Here is a 27,643-nt window from a genome sequence, read left to right on the forward strand (position 1 = left end):
CACCAGTGGTTAAATTCTAAACGAATAAGTTCCGGGGAGCACTATACAAAATAACCAATTATATTTACCTTTGAATGCTATCCGGGGAAGCTCCAAACCTCCCCGTCCCTTTCATCACCCGTTCGTTTCATCACTAATCAAGCAACTGTTGATATTGACTTTATATACACATTCAAAACTGTAAACGATTGTGGAATAATAACACAATAATGTAGGCATAATTACCGTAAAGGAAGAAAAGTCACAAAACAGAAAAATGTTCCTACAAAATAACCAGTTGTATTTACCTTTGAATGCGATCCACTGGTCAAGTGTCCAGCAAGTCAGCAAATCTTTCCTTTCGTTCAGCCTATTAATATTATCTCATTGCAACTGATAGGAATTCTGTGTTTCTGTGGATTCGTTACAGACCTCTTTCTCTTCAGAAACTACACACAAACTATCATTACAAACTCGTTTTGTATTTACCACTTTCATCCGAGCTATTTTTCAGTTTAAAGAAGATACCAATGTACCTATCCATAGTTGAATTACATACTTACTCGAATATAACTCGCTCTCGCATATAACTCGCACCCTGGTTTTACTTTTCGTAAAAAGAAATTAAAAAGTTTCGCATATACCTCGCACATGAAAAAAAAGCTTAAATTGCTCACGTCGGGCGATAGTAACTCGCTTGCAGCGATAAACAATACGCCCCCCCCCAACAGCCACTATACACTGCAGAGGCAAGAAAAACAAGTACTGTATATAGTGAATGTGGCTATGGCAGTATCACATATGGAATTCGGTTGAAGAGAGTTAGCATTTCAATTCAATTGTCGGCTATGCTTTTATCTTTCGGTCGCGCGATCTTTTGTTAATACCGCACCAATCATATGCACGTCTTAACAACTTGCCATTGTTGTCTGTTTCGTGTTAGGCTTAAATACTGTAAAAGGAGAAAAGTCACGAAACAGAAAAATGTTGCGTAGCCGGTGCATAAAAAAGTTCTGGGGCCAGGCTCCAGAGAGCCCCGGCTGAATTTAACCACTGCGTTCCACATAGATTTATATTAAGTTCATTTGTTGTTTAATATTTATACCGATAATTGTGGTAGAGAAGTTGATAGTCAACTTTCCAAATTTCTAGATTAATACAGGCATTATGGGTATTGCCATTTTCTAAAAAATTTTAGAATGGCAATACTAAAAGCATGCAAATAAGTTGAAAGAACAAAATTACTAAAACAGTGATGATTAAAAAAAGGAATGCATATTCAAGACTAAAGGAGTGGCTTCTTCCTGTGTTTTATTATTATTATATCCAAGGAGTCCTTAGACTCATCGAGGGAGGCCCTAAACATCATATCACAACTATTCGGTATTCGCAGTATCTATCATGTGAATGAGTTCATTGCTTTGAACTCATTCACAGTCATGGCACCCACAACAAACTCTGGCAGCTTATTCCACTCATTCACCACTCTCCAAGTAAAAAACCCAGTTCTAACACTCTGGCTAACTACACTCTTGCTCAGTTTCCATGGATGGCCCCTAGTTTTCCCATCACCAGACCTGTTCTGAAAATTTTCATCTGAATGAATCTTGTAAAAACCCTTCAGTAATTTGAATATCTCAATCATATCATCCCTTTTCCGCCTATCAACCAATTTCTGTAACCCACAGATCTTCAACCTGTTCTCGTAAGGTTCATTCCATAGATCAAGTATCATCTTGGTCTATGGAATGGAAAGAGGAATCAGAGGTGGTCACCCGCCTCTGATTCCTCTCTACCCCCTCCTCATCAAGAAGAAACCCAGGGGACCGGATCTGGGCACAGTAGTCAAGATGGGGTCTTATTAAGGCTCGATAAGAGAAACAATAACTTGCTTATCTCTGCTTGTCAAAGTATTCTTCAGTAACCAAGTGATCTGATGAGCTGATTTAGCCACTTTTGCTATGTGCCCCCTAAACTTCAACTCCCTATCCACCAACCAGAGGCGTAGCTAGGGGAAGGGATGTGCAGAGGGGCAGTCCGCCCAGGGCGGCTCTTGCAATTTTTTTGAACTTTTGCAGTTAATTCTAAAATACAGTCTCGAGAACTCATTTCCAGTTATTATAATACTACTGCGAATTTTCCTCACGATTGCTGTAACTGTTGTTGGTTGTGAGAAGAGTTTTTCTAAATAAAATTGATTAAGAATTGCCTACATTACTATGAAATAGACTTCGCCAATGGCATTGACGATTTTGCTACAGAAAAGCAAGAAAAATAACATTTTAGAATGTTGAAATTAAGTTTCACTTCAAAAATAAACATAGTGTTTTAATTTATTTCCCTATACGTCGTTTTGACTTTTTGTAGTATATTTGATGTGTATTGAGAGGGGCGGAAAACTCAGGGACCACTAGCTACACCACTGCCACCAACACACCCAAATTTCTGGCTTCGTCAACCCTCTGGAGTACAGTTCCACCAATGTGATATACTGCTGCTAATTTTTTCACCCCAAAATACATAACCATATACTTTGCTACATTAAACTGGCATCCATTCTCATTAGCCCAGACTGTTAAATTATCCTGCAAAATTTTGACATCATGTACATTCTATTGCTCTACCCAACTTTGCATCATCAGCAAATAAATGAACAGTTCCTCTCAGATCCTTTCCTATATCATTAATAAACAAATTAAATAGCAGTGGTCCAAGAACAGAACCCTGCGGCACACCACTAGCAACAGGCCTTCTTTTGGACTCCACTACTGAATAAACTATTCTCTGATATCTCTCCATCAACCACCCTCCTATCCATCTCACCAACCCTATATCCATCCCTATGTGATGCAGTTTACTGATTAGAATTCCATGTGGTATCCTGTCAGAGGCCTTAGCAACAAGTCCAGCAGTATCACTTTACCCTTATCTAGTTCAGCCGTCACTGTATTATAAAACGTGAGCAAGTTACTGAGGCATGATCTACCCTTCATAAAACCATGCTGTCCTCCATACAGTATCCCATTTTTCATCTATCCATTCCTGTATTTTGCTCTTGATTGATATCTCCAAAACCTGGACAACGATTCCTGATATGCTGATCGGTCGGTAATTTACAACAGCAGTCTTGGAACCTCCTTTATGCAGTGGAACTATTTCCTCTCTTTCCACCCACCTCAGGACTAACCCAGAGCTGAGACTTAAATTAAACAATACGATCAAGGGAACTGAAAATTTCTTCGCCGCTTCACATAAGACTCAAGCTGGTATACCATCCAATCCCACAGATGTATTTACATTAACGTTCTGTAATATACTATTCACCTCGATTTCATTCGCTTCAATTCCTGTATCGGCCATTCGTTCTCTCATTCCTGCAATATCACAGCCTGGATGATATACTCTTGCAAAGTGTTCGCTTAGTAATTCTACTATTTCAACTGATTCAGTTACCTCCCGGTCATCGGCATTCCTTAAAATTATTTTGCTGTATACATTTTTTTATTTTACTTGCTGCATATCGAAAGAACTGTTTGAGATTCACTTTTAGATTCATTTAGCTTGCATTGCTAATTTACTTTCATAATCTGCTTTTGCTTTTCTTACCACACTAGTTATCCTCTGGCCTTTGCTTTGTACTATTCATGTACTTCTAGGTCACCTTTCTCCTTAAATTTCATCCATAATTGTTTCTTTTTCTTTTTTTTTTTTTTTTGCAGCTCAAGCTTAATGGTGTTATTCATCCATTTAACTCCCACTTTTATGTCTCTCAATATGAGCATTCCGCTTTCCGTTCCATCCATTTGGTCTGTAAGATGTCTCTATTATAATGCACAAAGAAAGACACCTAAGCTCTGCAATCATTATATATATATTCTAATATAAGCAAGTGATTTTATTTTCCGAATGAAATAAATTGCAATGATAGATGTAAATTTAGTGTATTTACCAAAATTAACTTTGTCATACTTCAGTAGGACAATTAATTAATTTAATAACACACACGAGTCAGAGAACATTCATTTGCAATGTTTAATATCCAAATTAAATATTATATGTAATTCATTAAATAGTGAACAAGGATATATATATTTTTACATCAGATGGCGTCTTGTAGAACAATCGCTGAAATTGTGGCCAACTTTGCTGGCTGAGTAGGTAAAGCAGTAACTTTGCCCGCGAAGATTGTGCGTGTTCTCGTGCCCTTGTGGTTGATATCTGAGGATTTTAGTCATAGAAATCTTGAAGTAGAAAGATACCATGTGTGATCTACAAAAGGTACCATTAATGCTGTAATATCCAAACTCAGCATCAATAATGCTCGCCAAAATTTATGAATCCTTGATTTGAAGGTTTTTAAAGTAGACTTTACATATTTCTGAATAAAATAAAATTGTTTTGTCGTGTATTCTTTCTTTTTCTAATTATCTAACAAAGAAACTGTAATATTTAAGACCCACATTTTTATCATGTACTCATATACTTAAATGTGCAGACAATGAATTCATGAATGTCATTCTTAATACGGGAGTTGATTTCACCGATTAAATATTGGATCAGAATTAGATTCACTGCGTTAATTTAATTCTGATCCGTTCATTTCGTTAATCCGTTCATTTCATTTTATTGCAAATAGGGATAAACCTTTGAACGAAATTTGGTAAACAAACAAAAGTTTCTAATTATGGATGAACCAAAGTTATAAAACCAGCATGAAATTAGAAACGTGATTTATCGCTTTCTTAAATGAGCATCGAAACATAGGTCACATGACAATATTAGCTGCTTAATTTAATGGCGTACACAACCTGTACGCCATTAAATCAGCGGAGTACAAGACTACCTCTTGGTAATCCACAGACGGACTGTCTCGTACCTTTTACGTACATGGCAAGGGGCGGGATGTTCGCACGCTCTTGCTAGAGCCATATGTATGGAGCCGTGACACTCAAGTGGCAGAGCAATGGGATTATAGCTGTGTGGGATCCACAAAACGCCTTTCAACTGAAGCCGTGTCGGACGCCACCAACGGTAATGGGATAAAGCACGAAGAGAACTTCCTGTTGGTCTGATAGTGGTTCTTTTCTTGTTTCTTCTGTTAGTTGGCTTTCTGGCAGTCGTGACTATGGGAACGTGCTCCGAGTTTGAGTTCCTTCTGACTACGAAATCCGTTCCTTACTGGTTTCTTAAGAACTCTTACTGATTATTTTGCTATCTCCTGCCAGTTACATGAAGGAACCTTGAACTTGGAGAAAGTTAAAGAATTCTTTTGCACAATACAATGTGAAAGTTTGAATTCACTCCCCATGAGGGTCTCCTCAAAGATCCAATAATACGATACACGACAATGACTGGACTTTTCGATGTTATTTACTTCACTGCTGAAAAGTAGGATATTGATACAGAATTACCCCCCCCCCTTTTTTTTTCCCTAATTTTCTTTCTTTTCTTTTGTACTTTCTATGTTTGCCTTTGCTATTGGTCAACCTCTTGTTGCGTAATTTAACAAAATGTTTGTTAGAAGTATGCTTAAGTAAATATCGCTTAAGTTCAAAACTTTATCACAAAATAAATAAATAAAATAATAATAATAATAATAACTAAGCTTTACCTCCAAGAGACATGTAGCTTCTTGATAATTCAACTGGTACTAGATTCCATTAGGTGTTCCTCTAAGCACTTTAATGGAGTTTCTACTTCATATCGATATGAATATGAAATACTTCATTATTGGCAAAAAAAAAAGTCTGAAAAACATTAAGTTTATATGATGAATTTTAACCAGAAAATACTATTGATCTGGGTATTACCATTGTGCATTTATCTTTTCTGTATTAAATTTAATACAGAATAATTTAATTTGAATATGCACTCAAACGTCTCGAAACTAGTATTTTTAAACAGCAGTGTCTGCTGAAAACCTCGGTATTTTCGTATTTACATATTCAAGGTCCGATTAAAAACATTTCGATATTCCAACAGCTTTAATTTTGATACCAGTCGGTACTATATTGAATGGGAATCACTTTTTTTTTATTATTAATGTTAATGCATTAGTTATTTTAAAATTTCTTATTTTATTAACTTCAGTTTTATTATTATTACTAAGGAACAGCACTTCCAAGTTCTCATTGGGAAAGAGCACTCCACGCTACATAACTTAAAATCTATATTACTTAATCCTCCATGTACGCACTACCGCATCTAACTCCTAATATTATTTCTTTCAGTTAACTGCGTGTGTTCTTTGACTGATTTGCCTGTATGATGGATGAAAAACTTGACTTTTCGGGCGGGAATAAACCCTGCTAAATCCATAGGAGATCGTCTAACTCAACTTCACCGTGTTTTTCAGACTACGCTATTAACAACTACTATTAATAGTGCTAATAATAATAATTGTTATTAAATAATAATAATATGTCCGTTTTGAGGGATGAAATTCCAGAAACTGGGAATTTTCATCCCACAAGACGGACAAAACTCGGTAGCGAATAAACACAGATTTATGCAGATGCGATTAACTCCTTCATAGCATTAATTTGGTTTCTGTGAAGACTTGGTAGTTGAAGTCACTGAGTTTTTTACGTTAAGGGGAAGATGAGATTAAAAAAAAAAACACTATTTTAAAGAATACTTTTCAAGATTATTGTAAAATGTCTTTTACACTCGTACATTTCTTGGGGGGGGGGATAACAAAGCTACAACACTGAAAAAATATATTTTCAGAAATGAATTGAATTTATAAAAAATATTTTTAAAAATGATGCCTCTAATAATTCATACTCCAAGCAGCTTCTTGGGTTTTGTGAGTAAGTAGACCGAGAACATTCTTACTTTTAAATATTTTAATTGTTGTAACCTCTCCAGTTTTCTTGGAGTTTAAAACTATGTTAATTTTCAAGTATATTTTTTCGAAATCAGTGCCTGTTAGATTTCTATTCTCTGTCTGCATTCATATTGTTCCTCCGATCTGGTTAGATGATTTTACTGAAATTTGGCATATGAAATATTTACTGCTGTGTAATCTCAGTTTCAATTGGACCATTTCAAATTGCAAAAAGTAGGCAAAGCGTTTAAACGAAAGCAAATGTAACCTGTTACAAACGACAATATATGACTCTACAGTACATGGATCAAAAACAACTCTGAATGCAATCGCGATAATGAATACTATCGCTATATACAAGAATGCTATTGCGAAATGCATCCTTGTATGATTATTTCCGAACCTTTCTATATTTTAATACGAGTGTGGAAATGAAGAAAAAATGTTCATCTTTAGAAAACCAACCACAACTGCGAGATTCTTACATACTGGACTTTAAAAAAGATGGACTTGAATAAAAACATTACGGGATAGAGTCTACATCTCCAGTATATCAGAAATTCGTTACCTTAGGTATGCGCTTTCTTTCTTTCTCTCTCTCTCTCTCTCTCTCTCTCTCTCTCTAGTACCAACTGAAGACGAGTAACAAATTTTTTAGATATGCTTCCGACAGTTTCTTCTAATAACTAAGATTTCAAAGATATAATCACATTACCTTACATCAGGGATGTTACAGATAAAGTTGCGGCAATGCTTCCTAATTGCAATATAAAAGTGCCTTCTTTCACTATATAAGATTTCCAGGTTCTTACATCCACAAAACCTTCACATCTTCCCATAAAGAAACCAGCAGTAAATAAAATTCACTGTTCTTGTGGCATTTGCTATGTAGGCCAGATGGGACATTCTGGAGAGATCCGCCTGTTTGAATGTAAAGAGCGTTGAAAAGAAAAGGAAGCACAGATCGAGATTACCCTTTCACACAACAAATACAAGCCCCCGAGTACTTTGGGGGTTAAAAAAGAAAGAAAGTAATGCGTATATTAATCTTAACTGTTTTATAAGAAAATTAAAACAAGCTTCAGAAATGCTCCGTATCCTCAGACAGTGTAACAGAAACCAAGGTTTAAATCGTATACGAAGTTTGGTGAAACCACGGAGCTGGGATATGACACGCCTTATGCCACAGAATATGTCAGCAACTACTGGCTTGTTTGAATGCTTGCAAATTAGTCAATCCAACGATTTTTGTCACTCTTTTTATATGTAATAAACTGTTAAAGTTTGTGAAAATCTGTTTGTGTAATTAGTATTTTTCTATTATTTTCTTCTTATTATTTTTATACAAGTCTGGTACCTCTGATGAATAAATCCCGACGACTTAACAAAATTTTTCGGGGTCTATTCTTTAGTCTAATGAAACTCTAATTCTCGTTAAGTGATTTCCATACCGGAAGTTAAAAGAAGATTTGCTAAACCACAGAAATATTAGACGTCAATTTTGCGTAATGTTTAGTAAAGAACCCAAATGCCAATTTCAATAAATGTATCCAGTTAGAGTTGAGTGAGTTATTATACGCATACAGATTAACAAGACAAGTCTGTATCCAGACGTTGCATAATAATAATATTTTAATATTTATATTTATATATATACAGCTTCAATAATAATAATGACAACAATAAATAAATAAATACAAGACTTCAATACTCGGTGAACCCAGAAATGAAAATAGAAACATTCGCATTGGACTAATGAAACAGTCATTTGAAAAATAACCTGTTATGAATATTTCTCGACTTGCAGAACAATAGGAATTTTCTGCAAACTAGTAACTCTCGACTATGTCTGATTGACAGTGATACTGCATTAATGTAATAAGTTTGGATGATTTATCTTGGGAAATTCTTAGATTATTTAAGCAGCATAGCCTATACACTGCATTAAAATATACTATAGGCTTTTAATACTGCGATAATTTCTTCATTATAACTCTCACACATGAAAGGTTCGTGCTCTATAATATATGTTAGTGCCATAGGTGATTAAGGGTTAGATAATTTAGGAACATGGAAATTTTTCTAGCCACTTCAGGCCTCCAATAAACGGGGCGGCGGTCTCACATTAGGTAATGAATGTGACACTCGCTAACGGTGGGTTTAAAATCCAAAAGCTTAGCGACTTGCATATTACATAAATAATATTCTTAGTGTATATTTACCAAAACATCCTGACATCACACTTGTTAATACTATCACTCAAAGCAACATCCTTACAGACATAATACACTAGCCGGCCTAACCAACCCATCTGGAAATAACTCATTACTTACGATACCCGTTGACCAATTCACTTTGCTATTATTTTGTGAAGTGATTGATTATTTACTCTTCGATATTTAAGAAGTAACCTTGACCTTGGGTCTTTAGGTCAAGATCAATATATCTTTAAGCTGCTTCTTAATTGCCTTAAAACCAGGGGCGAATGCTGGTCATGAAATTCACGCTTGCTCTTGTTATCATTCAGGGAGTGAGAAGTGTGATTGAAGTCTGATTAACGGAATAATGAATTACTGACCATTTAAAACTATATATTTAGAAATTTATATACATTTAATCATATAACTACAAGATTTATTTTACAAATGATATTCTATCTTTTTCAATTTAGCTACTTGAATGCAAATTCTACCCTACAGTTCTTCTTTATGAACTGGTCAATAACATCGTCATAAAAAGTTGGTTGTAACTTAATTTTCCCAAGCAACGCGCACACTTGTAAAGGCTGGCTGAAGCTCACTGGCTAGAGCTACTTTCACTACGTATGGCCTGTGTTTAAGTTGACGTGAAGGGAGCGGAAATAGCTATGCGCGCGCATGAAATCACAGTGCTGTAGGGAGGACCTGGAAGCTCACACAACCGAGCAAGCCAGGGTAGCTTTGACTAGACGAACAAGCATCGGCCTTCGGTACACAATGCAAAGTTCAATTATTGCCGCGCAAGTTTAAGACGTCTTCTGTCTACAAAAATAAAAGCTTAATGGAATGCTTATAAATGCATGCATTTATTAACAAATAAATATTACTTCTTTCTCAATTAATGAGCTTGCGCAGCAAGCATAGCAAAGATGGAGAATTCGCCCCTGCTTAAAACTACCTCTGAAGTACAGTGGCAAGAAAGACTCGATATTTGTTTTTGAAAAGATTTTATTTCGATCTTGTCTTTAAGAATGGAAGAACGTTTCGTGTGGTTTCCGACTGAAGGTGAGTTTGGCTAGTCTCGTACTGGGTGGTGTACTTTTTTTTATCCTGTAAAACACTCAGTCCGGCGGAGAACAGACACAATTAACAGATATAATACACTTATATCATATCTTTGGCTAATTTAGTTAATCTTTGGTTAATCCAGAAAGTGAGACTAAAGAAAAGGCTTCAGAGATCATTATAATCAAATTCCTGATATTTAACCTCAGAGGATGTATGATATTATGATAGCACTACATGATCACGTTTACATTATTATTAATTCCTATCAACAATTTTCCTCCAAATTAATCCATTGTCTCTCAGGACTCCAATATTTTCAAATCTTATATTTTCGTCTTTAAGGCACTTCTTATTATATCAATCCACCTAGATCTTTTTTTTTTTTTTTTCCTGCCATCTTGGCATCAAATAAGCCTATTTTATTATTATTACATCAACTCTCCTGTGGCCTGATTGATTGATGTTCGTCTTAATATTGCAGCAATCCTCTGAGTTGTCTTAATCACATTTGCAACATGCCCCTTAAATTTCAAATTTCGATCCACCATAACCCCAAGATCCGGTGCTTCCTCAACTTCCCCCAGTATATACCACATGTAGAGTATGCAGTATCCCATCTTCAGATCCCAAAATTCAAAACTACATTTAGCAACATTAACTTGGGATCACCACCAATCGTCTGCTCACATTTCCAGCTTATTCAAATCCTCCTGAAGAACCACTACATAATTTTGGTAGTTTTTGCTCTTCCATTCTGTTTAAGTGACCATACCATCTAAGATTAGCCTTGCTCACCTTCTTGAATGCTAACAATGTCAAGTTCCTTCTTAATATCTTTATTTTTGATATGATTCTGACATTGGTGATATATCTTCATCTCCTAATCTTTTTCGGAACGCTTATATCTGGACTCTAAAGTCTTCGATCAAGTGCTTTATTTCTAACCCGAGTTCCATAACTTAAAACTGGTTTGAACATTGTCTTGTATACTGCTAGTTTAGTGTTTGGCTTTCTTTCTTATTCATATAAATTTACTCACTTGACTAAATTCAGAGATTTATCATGTATACACTCACACACGCTTGCGGAAATTACAAATAAAATACAACTAAATTATAATAATTATCGGCTAGAATTAATTACAATTTTATCAATAAAAATAATGCAAAAATTAAAAATAATAATAAAACGCCGACAAAATATTTATATATACATTAGTGGATTTATTTCCGAAAACAACTCTATCCTTCCAATTATTTAGACCACAAATAAATGCAAATAAAGTTTATTTGAGCAAATAACTGAACAGGCATTTTTGTTTTTTAAAAGAAGTAAAACTTAAGATGGGATAAATTCGAGTAAAATTACGAGAAATAGAAATTCAATATGAGATGTCTGAAAGTTTATTTTCAATTCTTGAGTTGATCGATCTTCGTTGGAAAAAAAAAAAAAAAGTAAGGACATTTCTTTCTGGAGATTTTTTTTTCAAGCTGTTTCAGGCCACCTCCAATAAATAAGACAGCTGTTTCACATTGGCCAATGAAATTAATCGACAACCTAAAACGTTCACAAAGATCCATGCCCAACATGATGTTCGAACTCACAATCGGTTAAACGATTGAGAGAATTATCCCATCAGCCAACCAAGCTAGCTAATCTACAACCACTTACGAACAAGGAGATTATAATACGAACCATAAACATTCAAGAACATCCAATTTATAAGAAAAGTGCAACTTTGTAAACATAAGTGAAGAATGTATATAAATAGTATTGTTACAGAGCTAATATTGTTGCGTTAGCGGTTTGCTCATTGCAATATGCAAGTAAATAGTTCTATATACCATACTTCTCGCTTTTCATTGTGTTATAGTAATACACTATCCACTAAAGCTGTAGCTTTTCCGTGCGTAGTGAGCTGGCATATTTACAGCGGTTCCACTCTACTATTCTATTCGTATTCAAGTCATTTCTTTCTCGTTTAATAATTGTAAACAGCGAGTATGCACATTTAAGAATCTCGAATACAGACCACGTATATTATAACTGCGTGGTAAACGAGATAGCTCAATGCTGGGCAATTCTCTATTCCGTTATTCATGCACTCCCGCACATAGCAAAAAGGCATACACATGATATATAGCTGCACTTGAACAAAGTGGCGTGAGTACCGCACGTGCTTTGGACATTGGAGCTAGAAGTAAATTAATATGAACGGAAGTCCGTTGCAGATGTCTCATGTCCAATGTAGCTGTCTCATTTATTGCTATCATGACTCTAACAGGAGGTACATTGGAGTAGTTGCAACTTTATTTAAATTCTATTTGTTATCTCTTTGCATGTTGCCTTTTTCTATGGGATTCGTGGTGAGCATATCGATGTGCCATACGTGAATACCGACGTTTAACTCTTTGTGTACAGAAACAGAAAAATGAATTTGTCTTTTCCGTTCTATCCATTTTAGCCAGAATAGTTGGCGAATTGTGTGTGTGTGTGGTGTTTAGTGGATTAATATTTCTCAATCGATAAAGTCCAGCAGACAGCTGGCGTTCCAAATTAGCTTAATTATATGTTATTCAGGGGCAAACACCCAATAACACGTTCACGTGGCTCATGTGTGTGTGTTGTAAACCCCAAACAAGCGTGACCAAGTACCGCGATGCGAGTCCGCAAATATTTCCGACTACACGGGAATGTTAGAAAATTAACTTATGCCAAAAGCAATTACCCCTCGCACGACGTTGGAAATTATTTTAATCTTTACAAAGCACCGGTTGTGGTCGAGAGGCAAGCAGCCTCTGTTTGGATAATAAGTACTTTCACCCAACTTTTTTACACACACACACACACACACACACACACACACACACAAAAAATATATATATATATTTTTATGATCATGATTGCTTGTCGGTTAGTTCTTCTTATAATAAAATGCATGCGCTGTGAAAGTAGATAAATATTCATTAGATTGTTGACCTCCCGTGAGTTTTTTTTCTGTATTTTTTCTTCTTTTTTTTCAGGGATATCATCGACGATCTTATCAGGATGACCTTACAACCTACAATAAGTCTAGAGCCAACCTTTGCGTAATAAGACTACCTACCTCTTCTAACAATTTTCCCGAGAACGTCTAATTCCCGTAATCTAACTGGTAACCAGAAATTTTTTATTATATACGTTATTTGTTTACACAGTTATATAATTAGTGTAAGTTTTGATGCTTTAATATTAAAACCACATGGTTACCTGCAAGAATTTTTATATGCACATGACAGAATCGTGAATTCCTGATCTGTCATGATGTTCATTTTTACAGTCTTGCCATAGCGGAACATTTAATTAAAATCATTTCAGTTATTTCAATATTAAAATAGTGGTTCTTTTATTATTATTATTATCTCATCATCATCATCAGTGGCGGCTCGTGGCTTGAAATCGTGGGGGATGCTGCAACTTTCGAAATATACATACATACTGTAAGTACAGTGCATACGTGTTTGGATAAAATATCAAAATTATGGTAAAAATAAAAAAAAAATTAAACACGAAAAAATATTGTTTATTATCGATAAAATTATACAGTTTAGTATAATTCAAAATTACTCAAAAATAAAATCTATTTCTTTAATTGTAATTAAAGGAATGGATTTTACAATTTTTGGACATTACAATTAAATCCTTTAATTCAGCTAACGCCTTTTTTTTTATTCCCGTATAGAGAATAGGCGAGACCGTTTTTTTTAGCCCTATCTAACTTTTTGGAGACTGAGTGGGCAGTTCAATCTCCACTGGTACCCAATCAGAGATAGGTGGCCCAAGGCTACTAATTAAGCGGCACGCAGTGAAGAGATGGCTCAACAAGTGCCGCCATCTCGTGGTCCCTAACCCTAACACAATATACTTAATGTCTGAAATAGTGTGGGTTCTACGGTCGATTTTCTTGAGTTTACGGGACGAAAAACCCGCTTGCCCGTGCCAGAGATCGACTAACTCGGGAGCCGGTCGGAAAAAGGCTTAGAAAAACTTCCTCTAATCGCCGACTAGATTCGAAACCAAAAGGTCTTCCTTCGTGCGGTCAAGCGCCGTAGTGTGCAAACGCCACATTCACTGAGCTACACAGGCTCTTAATCCTTTAATTGTAATGTCCAAATATTTCAAGAGACGGAGTAAACATGATAAGCACTACGAACACTACTACTGCCGCAAACTGCATATGAACAACAGTGGAAGTGCGCGACGTACAGTGCCGCATTAAGCTAATAGCTCGTATCTGACTAAGACGTTCCTATGCTTGCGTGCGTAGACACTGTAGTAAACACAGTGCTGCTAGCGTCCTTCGCCCTTCTAAGTGCTACAAGATGGATTTTTATTATTTTTTATACAAAATAAGAGAATTGTATAGGATTGTTGATGATAAAATTAAATATTACAAGGAAATATAAATAAATTAATAAATATATTTATATATCGAGAAAAATTGGGGGCGCTGCAGTTCCGTAGTGCTTATGCACGAGCCGCCCCTGATTATTATTATTAGAGAGTATGACATTACTCGATTTATCTAATTTTAAACGAATCTGACCTAACCAGCCTCCAAGTGCAGTGCTTGACCCCCCCTCCCCATCCTTAGGAGCAAGCTTTAAATTTTCTAACTGTTATAACATGGCAGTCTTAAAACTGGGTGAACAGAGCATACTCAGTAGAATCTTTGTGAATCTTTTAACAAGTAGACAGGCAGCATTTACCCAAATTCCGAACTCACCATCTTACACGCAAATACAGTATAACAAGCGTAAAGAAACACTAGTTTACATTGATAACACTGCTCAATAACACCTTGACAAATATTGATGCACTAATCCTGACCGAAGTTGCTATAAGCAACACAAAAGCTTCTGCATACAACATTAGCCATTACTAGTTCTAAACCCTACATAGACCAAACAAAAGAGGAGGCAGCATTATGGCGATCATCAAGGAAAAGTGCTGCGTGACGGAAACACTAATCCGTTTCGAACATGCAGAAACACTAATTCTGGAAATCATGACTAATGGTAGACACCGCCTCAAATACACGATAAACATAATAATAATACTGATCCCTAGATAAAATCTGCACAACTTCCTTCACGAACTAGAAACATGATTAAACGGTATCAGTAACAGTACAATAGATCTGCTTATGCTAATAGGAGACATTAATATAAATACCCTTGACCATGCCTCCCATGTCTCTTCAATCACTAACACATATATTGATATACTAAGTTAGTATACAACATAAATCCTACCATAAACTGTCCAACAAGAGAGAACTTCGGGATTCACTAGCACAATTATGCACAGATCATATCAACATATGGACCCCCAGCAATACATTTATCTCATCAGCAATTAATACCAAACGCACCAATTACTAAATTATTGTAGCTTCATTACACCATGCCACCCCCTCTTCCTCCATTCTCTCCCCCCCTCACACACACTGCAAAGCTCTACCAGAGACTCCAACTCTATCATAGTAAAAAATCTTGCTGTAAAAAATCTTATAAAAAACATCAACTGGGACAGCCTACTTACAATAAATAATCCAGGAACTTTATACCAGAACATCCTATTCTTATTTACAAAGAAATATATAAAAGGCAACAAAGCATTCAAAAATAACCTGCAGATAAACGACTACAGTATTGCAATAAAAGACTAAACAAAAAAGTCGCCCAATAACACCCTGTCTGTTACAAACATCATAAAAAACCAACTACTAAAATTCTTAGGAAAAAAAACAAAAAAAAAAACCGCCACCACTACTACTACTACTACTTTCGGAAATTCAAGGAATACAGTGTGCCAATAAAAAAAAAATAAACATGGTTTACACTTAATGAATTACTAACAAGAAAATAAGAAAACTTCTTCCCAAGATTTTATCGCTCAAAGCTCCGGTCAGGAGATGAACCAAAACGAACTAGCAAGAATCATTCAACTATGCCTTCACAAACAACATCACACAACTCAAAAAAGATAATTCTTCAACGACCAACAACACTAAATTGCCAACCTAAAGTCAATAGTAAACCACGTATTTTCCACTCGTCACCAAAGTGGAACTGAAAGATGTCGTGTCACAGCTAAAACCAAAGATTACTGTAGGAATAGGCAAAATAACCATATAGATCTTTTAACACGCTTTGAACAAATAAAGCTTTACATTTGAGACTTGCTAACATGATATTTGAAGCTGATATTATCTCAGAACAACTCAAAACCAATAATTGCACCTAACTTACAAACAAAACAAAAGAAATGAGATACAGAACTACAGACATATAACTAACCTACCCATTCATCTCCAAAATTCTTGAAAAAATTAACACACACACACAAACGCGCGCGCGCTCCTACAGAAATACGTCGTCTCGCAAAAGCAATATAGCTTCCAAGAAACAAAAAAACAGCACATATCTCAGAAACCATATAGCAAAGTTCTCGACAAAAAGAAATTCGATATCCTTATACTTCTTAAATTAACTAAAGCTTTTGACACATTTGGTCATGACATACTCTGCTGATCAAATTATGTAATCGAAATAAGAGGAATACCAAATACCTGGTTCAGGAATTCTCTCTCAAACAGGACACAAGTAACAAATATAAGCACAAATCATACCCAGGGTATACGAGGGTGGTATGAAAAGTTCTAGGCCTAACAATGAAAAAAACGAATTTATAATTTCAAAATTATTTTTATTTTTGAAATAAAATTAAATTATTTTTTTTAAAATAAATGTATTAGGACTAATACATTTATTCCAGCGATGCTCCAGCGCCATTATCCCGTACCTGTAGTGGTTCTCAGTAAGATCTGCAAAATACTTCTCTACAGCTGCAATCAAAACACCTTTGTGGGCAGGTGCATTGTCCTGATGAAAGATGATTTTTTTCTTCTGCAAACCGGGTCTTTTCTCACGAATTTTTTCGTCTAGTCCGGTTAAAAGATCGGAATAATATTCTCCGTTTATTGCTTTACCCTTTTCAAGATAATTAATAAACAACTTTAGCATCCCCAAACACTGATGCCATGACCTTTCCTGCTGATGGAACCGACTTTGTCTTCTTTGGCGCTGAACAACCGGCTTCTGTCCACTGTTTTGACTGCTGTTTGGATTCTGATGTGTAATGGTGAATCCAAGTCTCATCCATAGTAATAAATCCACGCACAAAATCAGTTTTATTCTTGTTAAAACGCTCCAAGAACGGTTCAGAGATTTTCATGCGAGTACGTTTTTGATCTGCTGTGAGCAAGCGCGGCACCCATCTTGCGCAAAGCTTTTTCATTTGCAATTCTTCATGCAAAATATATCCTACACGTTCTTTTGAAATGCCCTATAGTCTCGGCAATTTCACGTACTTTGACTCGCCGGTCATCCAGTACCATGCCGTGCACTTGATCAATGATTTCTAGTGTTATTACACTTTTTGGACGTCCTTCACGTGGGTCATTTTCAAGGCTGGTATGGCCATGTTTAAACTCGGCAGCCCATTTCTTAATTGTCGAAAAGAAAGGAGAAGCGTGCCCATAAACTTTTATGAACTTTGAATGAATTTTTTTTGTCGTTAAGCCTTCTTTTACAAAAAAATTTATATCCGTACGATACTCAAGTTTATCCATTTCAAGGGATACAGACAACACTTTTGCTTCAGACAGCTTATAAAACAAACTACTTGATAGAATGACTTACAATTTCATATGGATGCTTATGCCGAGAATTGTTCAGACCATCCTCGTACTTATGTACTTTGTTCAAGATTTGCATTAATGACATTCACAACATGGCTACACTGAGTCAAATATACCTATACGCAGATGACACCGTATGGCAAACAATCCATATAGACATCAATACTGCTGTCTCCAAAGCGCAACAAGACCTAAATGAAATAAATCTACTTCTACCGCAGTTCAGTTATAATAAACAACACCAAAATATATACTTGGTTCCCTATGATTTTGTATAATATTTGTAGCTGAGTATTGTCCCTTACTGAGATACTATCCTCGTCTATTCAGTAATTGGTTATTACTGCAACAATAACAGTTGCTGCCACTGCCTTGAAATCATGCCCTTAAATGGATAAAACATAGAGAATATCTACATAAACTCCACATCACTGCAGTAAAATTCTTCCAAGCAAAAGATATGATTCCAATACAAACATTAAAAAACTTATGTATCACGGTATTTGCAAATCAGTACTCAGATATGATATAACAGTCTATTCAAACAGCCATTTATCTAAATTAGAGAAATTACACCAAAAATTGTTTCATATACACCAGCCAATAAAAGAGTCCCCTTATGGCACTACACAAAATTCTTAGCATTACAAATCAAACACACTGCGTACTATTACAAATTACTTCAATAACTCATCTTGTTGCAAAATATCACCCGCTACAACAACAGAAACTCATACGGTGGCGCTATGAAAGAGCAACTCATAACCATTCTACTCAACAATATGCTGCTCAACTTAAAAGCACATAAATAGTTTCAGAACACTAAAACACAGTTTTCACTATGTTTTAGTGTTCAACACAGTTAGTAGAGTAGATAATACCTACATACACTCCATAAATCATGCAAACTACGACATCCAACACCACACTCATTCATAAAAAAGTATCAAACATAAATAGCGTATGTTAATTCTACTCTCTTAATCCAAGCTAATCCAAGCTGGTATTACATCACCTCAACAAGTCATCATCTACTCATCCTTGCTATTATTATTGTTGTTAATATTACTATTATCCATTCAGCACTTTTTATACAGAATTCTTTGAACAGAACAGAAATCGCAATAAAAATTGGGAGCGTTGAATTTTTTCTTGACTTATTTATAAGAATATTACACTTTTTTTAATGTTCGTCAAGTAGCTTTATTTTATTATCCTACATGTTTTATTTTACGGGCGACTTATAGTCACCCGTAAAACTGAAAACCTAAACAAGAATCAAGGTCTAACCTTACCAGAATTTTGAAAGCTTTAATCAGATCATTTAACATCAAAGAAATGAACTTTCATAACAATTACATCATGAGCCATAACGAATAAATCACGTTCCCGAGACACGCGCATTGCCTCGTTCAATACTAATTTTTTGTATGAATTAGAACCATCTGTTATAACCTAGTCTGTTACTTTAATTTAGCTTACTAGTTTGTATTCCCTGAAGATGCCGATAGAAAAAAAATTGGCGAAACATGTAGGATAATAAAATAAAATAAAGCTACTTGACGATAGGCAAAACTAGACGAAGTGTTAAAACAGAATAAGGAATACAAGTGAGACTTCTATTTCGAATTCTTTGAATTTATCACTCGAAAACGGATTATTATTATTATTATTACGTGGCATCTCCAAGAAGTCCCAGGACGCATCTCTGGAGGGCGTTCTACTCCATGCAACCCACCGTCCACACTACTTAATCCCCAATATACGCATACACACAACGCCATCACACTATTCTCAGTCTAACACACCATACCATTAGTTTTCCACAAACCATGTTGCAAGAGCATTTGAAGTATGACATGTTGCATTATTGTGTTGTTCCACAAAACTGCCAGAATATAAAAAGAATGGCGTTACTCAGACGTGTTGCATATTCGTTAGCGTTCTTTCTTCCAGAGTTTACTATCAAAGGTCCTAGTCCATTACAGGAAAAATCATTTTTACAGACTATATCTTCCCACCACCAAATTTCGAACTTGAGATGACGCACTCGGTCAGATGTTTCCCACTTAACCTTCCGAGTCACCTCTCAAACTCCCTTATCCCAGTGAACAGATAAAGGTGTAGCTTGCTTTGTCCCTCCATAACACGAACTTCAAATCATCTATGGACCATTCGTGACGTTCTCTACAGTAGTCTGCACTGTTTTCTGTTTGAATATGGTAAGTAGCCCTTTACATAATGTCATACTATTAATCCTATTAACTTAACCTCCTGATTCTCTGAAGTCCTGAATAAATGTTTCTATATCTGACTAAAGATTTCCGTACCACCCTTTGCGTTTTTGGCGTTAACTTCCTGTACTTTTACTAGTTCATATGCATATGAGTAAATGCTAAAATATTTTTCCGTCCTGCTCAGGTTCACATGAAAGAGGAATTGGGAATCAGTACTTCACAGTTACACTGACTGCTAAATATAAACTTCTCAGTGAATATTACGGATGCTCAAGAATTTCAGGAAGATGAGACATGCCTTCTCCAATGTAAATCTCTCTCTCATTCCAGAATTCAAGAGATTACACGAATGTACTTTTACTTCTTCTAGAAGTAAGAAGAGAAGAAGACGGGCCTTTTTAATCTGTGTGTGTGCGCGCGCGCGGAAGGGAGGGAGAGAGCTAATATGGCGGATCGTTTTAAATCAAGACATTAGATTATAGTATCCAATTATATATAATTGGATAGCATAGTCTAATGTCTTTATTTAACCTTTTTTTTTTGTTTGATTTTTTTTGTTGTGGATTTCTTAATGTTTGTTATCCTTGCTAATAAGGTATGATGGGAATCTTGTTTAATTGGCATGAAGTAATAAAACCAGTTTTACACATTTTGCAGTTCTTGACGTTCGTCTTTTATTCTTCTCATATTTTTTTTTTTAAAGAAAGTATAAAAAATAGACGTACATTATTTTTACTGACTTGAATTGTGATAATACAGTCTTTTGTCATAATTGCTTGATGTCGTTTTTTTCTCTCTCTATCTTTTTTTTTTTTTTTTGCTTCCGTTTTTCATTCTTCACGGTAGCAAGTGTGCTCGAATCCTATTATAACTAAAAATGGTACCAAACTATTTTTTTTTTTTAGATAAGGTTTCAGTATCAAATATCTAGCTAAAAGTCACATTTATGATGATTTAGGATGCTATTGTTGTTTTAAAATACCACCAAGGTGATTAAACGAAGTAGACCATATCTGTCAATTATGTGTTCCCCACTTATTTTTTTTTTTCAGAAAAAACAAAGTTTTCGAAGCGAACACGAAAACTATTATTTGATGAGTTTCTGTTAAATATATATTTAACATATCTTCCCTAAGTAATATTCTGTAGTTATTTGATAAATCAGAATTTATAATGTGTGCTTATTATTAATATTGTCTTAACCTATTTCTTCTTTGGTTGGATACCAAAGCTCATGCAACTACACTGAAGTTAATCTTGAACTGATATGTTTCGTTCTTCTACTGCGAAAAACCTTCCCACCGAAATAATAGTCATAAAAGGTCGCTTATCTTTGACTGTCTTTGTTGTGGTGCCCTAGAAAAGTTTAGGAGTCTTTTTCCCAGCCTACACGATAGTTCTGTTCATTTGAAGGATTCGGTCTGGCCAGCTGTATGAGTGATAGGACACTTCATTTTTTCCCCTTTTTATTTCAGATCACACTGCATAAATTTTGTCTCAGGAAAATGGAGTAGCATTTCAGTACAAATTATTTATGCATGATAATAGCAATTAAAATTTACTTTTTAACATTTTCCTTTTTAATTCAGGAAATAAGTATACTAATTACGCAAGTTATCCTAGAATTACTCTTGGTATTGATAAATACTTTTTTCCGTACTTTATTTTTCGTATTTATTAATGTATTCCGTATTTATTAATGATATTTGAAATAATTATTTACAAATTTCCAATATATGACATCATATTTTACAGTGTGGTCTATTTATATCTGTCAAATAATTTTATATAATATTTCTAAGAATAACTAGAAATTCAACTAATTTCATCTTCGGCTAATACCGACGATCTTTTAAGATTTCAATGACGAATATTTGTAAGAATGACCCAAGACGAATTCAAATTGCGGAATTTTATTTCGAAGACAGTTCGACTAGTTGCTACTAGGAAACTAAAAAAAGAAATTCGCTTCAAAAGATATTCCACGTCGTAATGCCCTTCAGTTAAAAAGGTCTCGTGAAGAGAGCTGTTTGTCCATCGAAGCACTTAAGATCTCCCACGGTGACAACAGAAGAAAACATTGCTGTCACGAATGCAGCAATAGCCTCAGGTCTTAAGAGGTCGACCCGTCGCCTTTCAGAAGGAAGTAATGTCAGCAGAAGTACCAGAGGAGTACTCACCGAAGATTCTCTGCATTATTCGTATAAAGTCCAAGTTGTTCCGAAGTTAGAGATATTTAGTAACACATACGATGTGTTAGGGTTATTAAAGTGAGCTTCATTGTGTACATTTTCATCACTCAATTTCATTTATTTGAAGAGAAAATATAACGTTGAGTTCACTTCGGTGCCACTTGGAGATTCTGTAGATCCTTCTTTTCCTGAATAATGAGGGATAGAAATAATGCTTAAAATCGCGTGGTTTTAAAATACGTGCTTAAGAATTATCATGCATTGATTCGACACGGTTTGGAAGCTGAAAATCTCTGTCTAGCAATGGTTAAGAGAAAGCTGATTAAAGAATCGGATATATAAACCACGTCTTATCATACCCAGAACTTACTAAAAATTTCCTGATCTCCAGAATTACGGCCGAGGTGGAAATATACAAAGTATCATTGGAAAATCATTTAAAGGATGCAGTTTTTAAGAAGCAGATCTGTATTACTCATAGCACAATTTTCTTTTTATAATCAATTGAATGATTTTGATTCAGCTTGTTTTATTACAAAACAAAAGTTGTCACATACAAAATAGGCTATCGTATATTGAAATAAATAGTAAATATATATATATATATATATATATATATATATATATATATATATATAAAACGCTGAACGGCAATCTACGTGCAACTTATTTATTTAGTTTTGGAAATTATTTTTTTTATAAAAGACAGGGCCCATAAACCCAAAAATATATGTAACTTCCTCCGGAGTAGGTTTCAACACCTTTTGCTTTTCGCGAGATTCAAACCCACTGCATTTGCGCTAAGCAAACAGGGACTTTTACCGACTCAGCTACGTGGTATAACAACTTTCATAAATTCGAGTTCTATTTTTGATATTTTACATATTTTATATGCCAACGATGTCGGCATACGATTCGGTCATTTAGACCGAAAAGTCTTATAGACGAGCACTATTACTGAGATAGTGCAAGCGTATAATTTATTCAAACCGATTACATCGCTCTCTCCTTCGAGAGGGACGGTCCTGTTAGAAGGTCTCATTCCCGGCGATCAATGTAGTCTCCTCCCTCTACAGAAATTGATGCTGCTAGAAATATAAGGAGTCCTCCCTATTCCCATTGTTTCATTCACTTGGCTGACATCACATAATTCCGTAGCTGTACGACATCGTCGAACAGGTCCGCCCCTCTGTTAAGAGACAATGGCGTCATTTATTTGAATCGAATTCCCTGCCCCGAATAAAGTAATCATTCAATTGTCCTCCAAGGCGATTCTGACCCGTCACTGTCTCCCTGGTACCGCTACTTCTGTAGGTTTTTTTTTTTTTTTTCTCCGAACAAGGTGTACTGGCATCTCTGGGGCAGAGTGTCGTGTGATGCGAAGCAGAAAAGTCAACAACCTTCCCTCCTCCGGACCCACTTCCAGGGGCAGCGGTCTTCGCAGCCGCTTAGCTCCTACTTTCCGAGCTAATTTTATTCAGTTCGTGGCTGCACGCATAGCACCACCGGCGGGACACGCACTGGCCGCGTGTGGAGCTGGCGTTCAACGCCAACGCGCGTGCTAAAGACGTGTGTGAACGGCTCTCCGCGTGCGTTCCCATGACAGCAGAGAGCTGGCATCGCTGCTGTCAGTGCAGGTAAGGGCCCGCGGACCGACAATAGTCACTGTTGTGTAACTTGGTCCGGCGCTCATCGGCTGGCGTCACAATCGGCTCATGAGTAGTCAAGTAGTCACCTCGTGAACCTTATTCTACAGCGACGATTGTTATCATTCGACCGCTGTTCTCTGAATCACGGAAAAGAAACACCGTCAGCCTACTGATGATATATGTGGGTGAATGGCAAAAAAGGTAGGGGGTGATAAAATATGGAGGCGTACTTTCCCAGGTACGGCCGGCACCTCATTTTTCACGAGCTGCATTAGGCTGATATATCTGCGGTGCACCTAAGCAACTTCCCGTCTACTTCAAGACAGATGGTCAAGAAGATCACTCCGAATATGATTTTTCATTGTCCAAGCAATAAATAAAATTTCTCAACAACGCATAATCATTCGGTACCGTTTGCTTCTTCCAGTGTGTGTTGAATTTTCAGAATGTCAGATTCAGTTCTCATAATAGCTCGTTTTTCTTCTTAAAAATCCAAGGAAGAAGTGCTTTAATATAAACTTCACTAATTACAACAATCATAGGTTGCAAATAAAATAAAACATCTCATCTTCTTTATACCCTCTTTTACCTTGCGGTGGCGAGGGTTTATTAATCATCGGACCTCAGACCGTTCACAGGATAAGGTGGTCAGCCCTACGCCCCGGTGTATCCTATGTCCTGTAATGTTGAGTTCTCAAGGCCGGTTTGCCTGCTTTGCGGGAAGAAAACCCCCCAGGATAAACTGGGGAAAAAACCCTGCTGTTCACGCCCAAGACTGGCTAACTTGGCTATGGCTGAGGAAGATCCTTGAGCTCCGACGTGATTCTCATCGGAGAAGCGAACCTAGGACACTCCTTCCTCAGGCATATGGTTGCGAAGCGCACAGCCGCTAGGATAACCGCGCGGGCATAAAACATTTGTAATCGCTGATAAACACACATAAGGGTTCAGTTTTAGGGTTTTTTTTTTTTTTTTTAATATATTCATCAATGATTTCAGTTCAAATATTTTGACCTAAAATCTCTTTCTTAAGAGCGTAGATAATGTGAAATTGGAGTAGGGTTATAAATTGTTCACATGATGTCATTTCTTTTTAAGATGATCTTAAAGATTTGAAGAGCATATAGAGAAGTGGGGATTAAAATTTAACGTGAAAAATTAAGTGCATTCAGTCTGGTAAGGAGGTGGTATAACATGGATACAAGGTGAATTGGAAAGGCTTTGGAAACGGTTACCGAACATAAGGATTTGGATATGTTAGTCGACAAGAAATTTTAAATTCAGGTTGGTTAGGTTTTCTGGATATACAGCCGATTGCGTGTTTTCTTCAAACCGGTGTGTTTGTTTTGGGGGATGAAAGAACTAAGTTTTTCCTGTTTAGGAGACTAGTTCACTCTCCTTCGGTTGAATAACTATTGTAAAAGTTCTTCGCTTCCTAGATGGGACTCGTAATAAAAGTTCAAGAGATTGTTAGTTGCATAAAATAAAACTTCACTTGCGGAAGGAAGTATGGTTTAAGAAAAATTATGAGACATTATTTAAATCTCTGAATGGACCAGCATTGAATGGGCCTTAGAGACGATTCACAAAGTGCACTGAGGGGTTTTATTGTGATAGTTATGGCATTCGGTTGATTATCAGTAATGTATTAAACTCAGACTGACAATAAAGGGAGGAGACTTCATTCAGTTTGCAAGTTAATTCTAAGAATATTAATTACATTATACATAATTATAAAGATAGTCGGATTCTATTGCACTCGACTGAGACAGGTGGCCGCGCTCGGTGATTTGGGTGGAAAATATATGAAAAATGGAATGACCTTCAATAAAAGACATTGCATACTTTGGACAGTTTGAAGAATAATTAGGTAAATGTTATTGATGAATGTAGTATACATTGTAGCAAGTAAGTATGAATAGTTTGTAAATTAGTAAATACTAGATTATTAAGAAATATGATCGATATATTCAAAATAACGCCTCCGTAGTGCAATTAGAAAAACGACGGTATGTTGTGTCCTTCGACTGGAAAATTGACAGAAGTTCGATTCTCGTCGTGACGGGAGGAATCTTTATCTGTTTTTTTTTTTTTTCTTCTCAATTGAAGGTGAGTTAGCCGATCTCAAAAGGAGGCAGCAGGATTCCCCCCCCCCCCGGAACCTCGGGTTTTTCATCCTGCATAGACGATGATGGTAGTAGCGGTTCGGTGTTGTTTGGATGAAGTATTGTAGAATAGGTGCCGTCCCTTGATGAGTCTTTGGACTCCTTGGAGGTGTCAGGAAATAATAATCATAATAATGATACACAAGTAATTCATAGTAGCATTCATTAACACCATCATCTATCTACATGTATTTCAAGAAACTATCGGCAAGTCTCTTCAACGGAGACCTCGTTTTTTCCTTTTTCTAGTTGGTTTATAATGAAGGCTTGAGTGTGGATTACTTTGCATTCTTTGAACGTACTCAGTCAGTTATGTTCTCATTTTTATTTTATTATTACTGATGCTTCGTTTAATTCTTTCGTTATTTCTTTTATGATCAAGCAGAGGATGCTTTAACGTTTTTCTTGTAATTTTCATTTCAGCTTCTGTTAATCTTAGCACATATTTCTTTTCTTTCTTTTTTTTTTTTTTGAATTATCCAAATAGAGTCTGCGTAGCTCAGATGGTTTCGTCGATGCCCTTTGCTGGGAAAAACTTGGGCTGAAGCCCCGTCTAGGATGTGAAGAAGGTTTTTAATCCCGCAAAAAACAGGCAAACCGGTCAGAAGAACATACGCAATATACAGACATAGGAGAATAAGGATTTACCACTCCGTTCCGTCGGATATTTCGAATGTTTGCATGGTACGATGTGAATTTACGAGTAAAAGTGAAACAGAAAAAAATTGTTCTGAAGATTCCAAAAATTTTAAATTAATTTAAAGAATTAATTAATCGTTTAATACTTTGAGGGTGTTTTATATTCTATTTTATTGTTATTTATTTAAATATATTTTGTATATAGGAGATATTCGTGTCTTCAATTTCTTGGTTTATTCTCCCCAGCATTCATCGTTAAGCATTCAATTGCACTTATTATCCTTTTTTTCATACGTACAATAGCTTAAAATACTATTTGATATTTGTCATTCTTGTAATGGCAAATAAAATGATTATTTTTACCTTATAGAATGCTTTTTAAAAAATGAATGAATGTAATATGTGTTTTTAGATTGCACTATTTTTTCAGTTATTACTTTTAGACAGAATGTTGGATCTATACTTTAACGTCCTTTTGTAAACCCATTCACTGCTTCTAGAATAAAGTCTTCAGAATATTTTATAAGATTTTTGTTGAAAATTTTATTTTACTATATATGTATTTGGTAAGAGGAATTCAGAATTTTTAACCTCTGGAATTTTTACATTATTGTTTTATAAATAGAAATTACTGCGCCTTTTTTTTTTTTTTTATTCTTCTAGAGGGGTTTCTATTGAATTTATTTCTTTCAAACTAATTTTTAAATTTTCTATTGGTATAAGTTTATGATGTCCACTGCATGTTTTCTAGATTTTATTTTCTTTTGTAATTATTATCAGCCGCAATTCTAAATAAAAATTTAGAAATAAGGTCGTTTTAAGATCACTGCTTATATTTACATGTTTCTTTAACACTGCACGTAAGTATTTCAAACTTTTATATGTATTATGCCTTATTTTATATATCGTGTTATAAATTAGAGAAACAAATCTGTCCCACGAT

The 27,643-nt window shown here is 35.6% G+C and overlaps 1 protein-coding gene across 2 annotated transcripts in view; it reads left to right on the top strand.

Annotated features, from left to right (window-relative positions):
* The window catches only part of Hey (Hairy/E(spl)-related with YRPW motif), a 139,728-nt gene that overhangs the window by 37,299 nt on the left and 74,786 nt on the right, over window positions 1-27,643 (top strand). For both annotated transcript variants that reach the window (XM_090391277.1, XM_090391278.1), the window contains one exon: window positions 13,098-13,228. The gene's annotated coding sequence lies outside the window, so the exon portion shown is untranslated. The remainder of the gene's footprint in view (window positions 1-13,097; window positions 13,229-27,643) is intronic.

Source organism: Typopeltis vanoorti, chromosome 4, assembly GCF_054136105.1.
Source record: "Typopeltis vanoorti isolate ZY-2024b chromosome 4, IOZ_Tvanoo_1.0, whole genome shotgun sequence".
NCBI classification, from domain to species: Eukaryota; Metazoa; Arthropoda; class Arachnida; order Uropygi; family Thelyphonidae; genus Typopeltis; species Typopeltis vanoorti.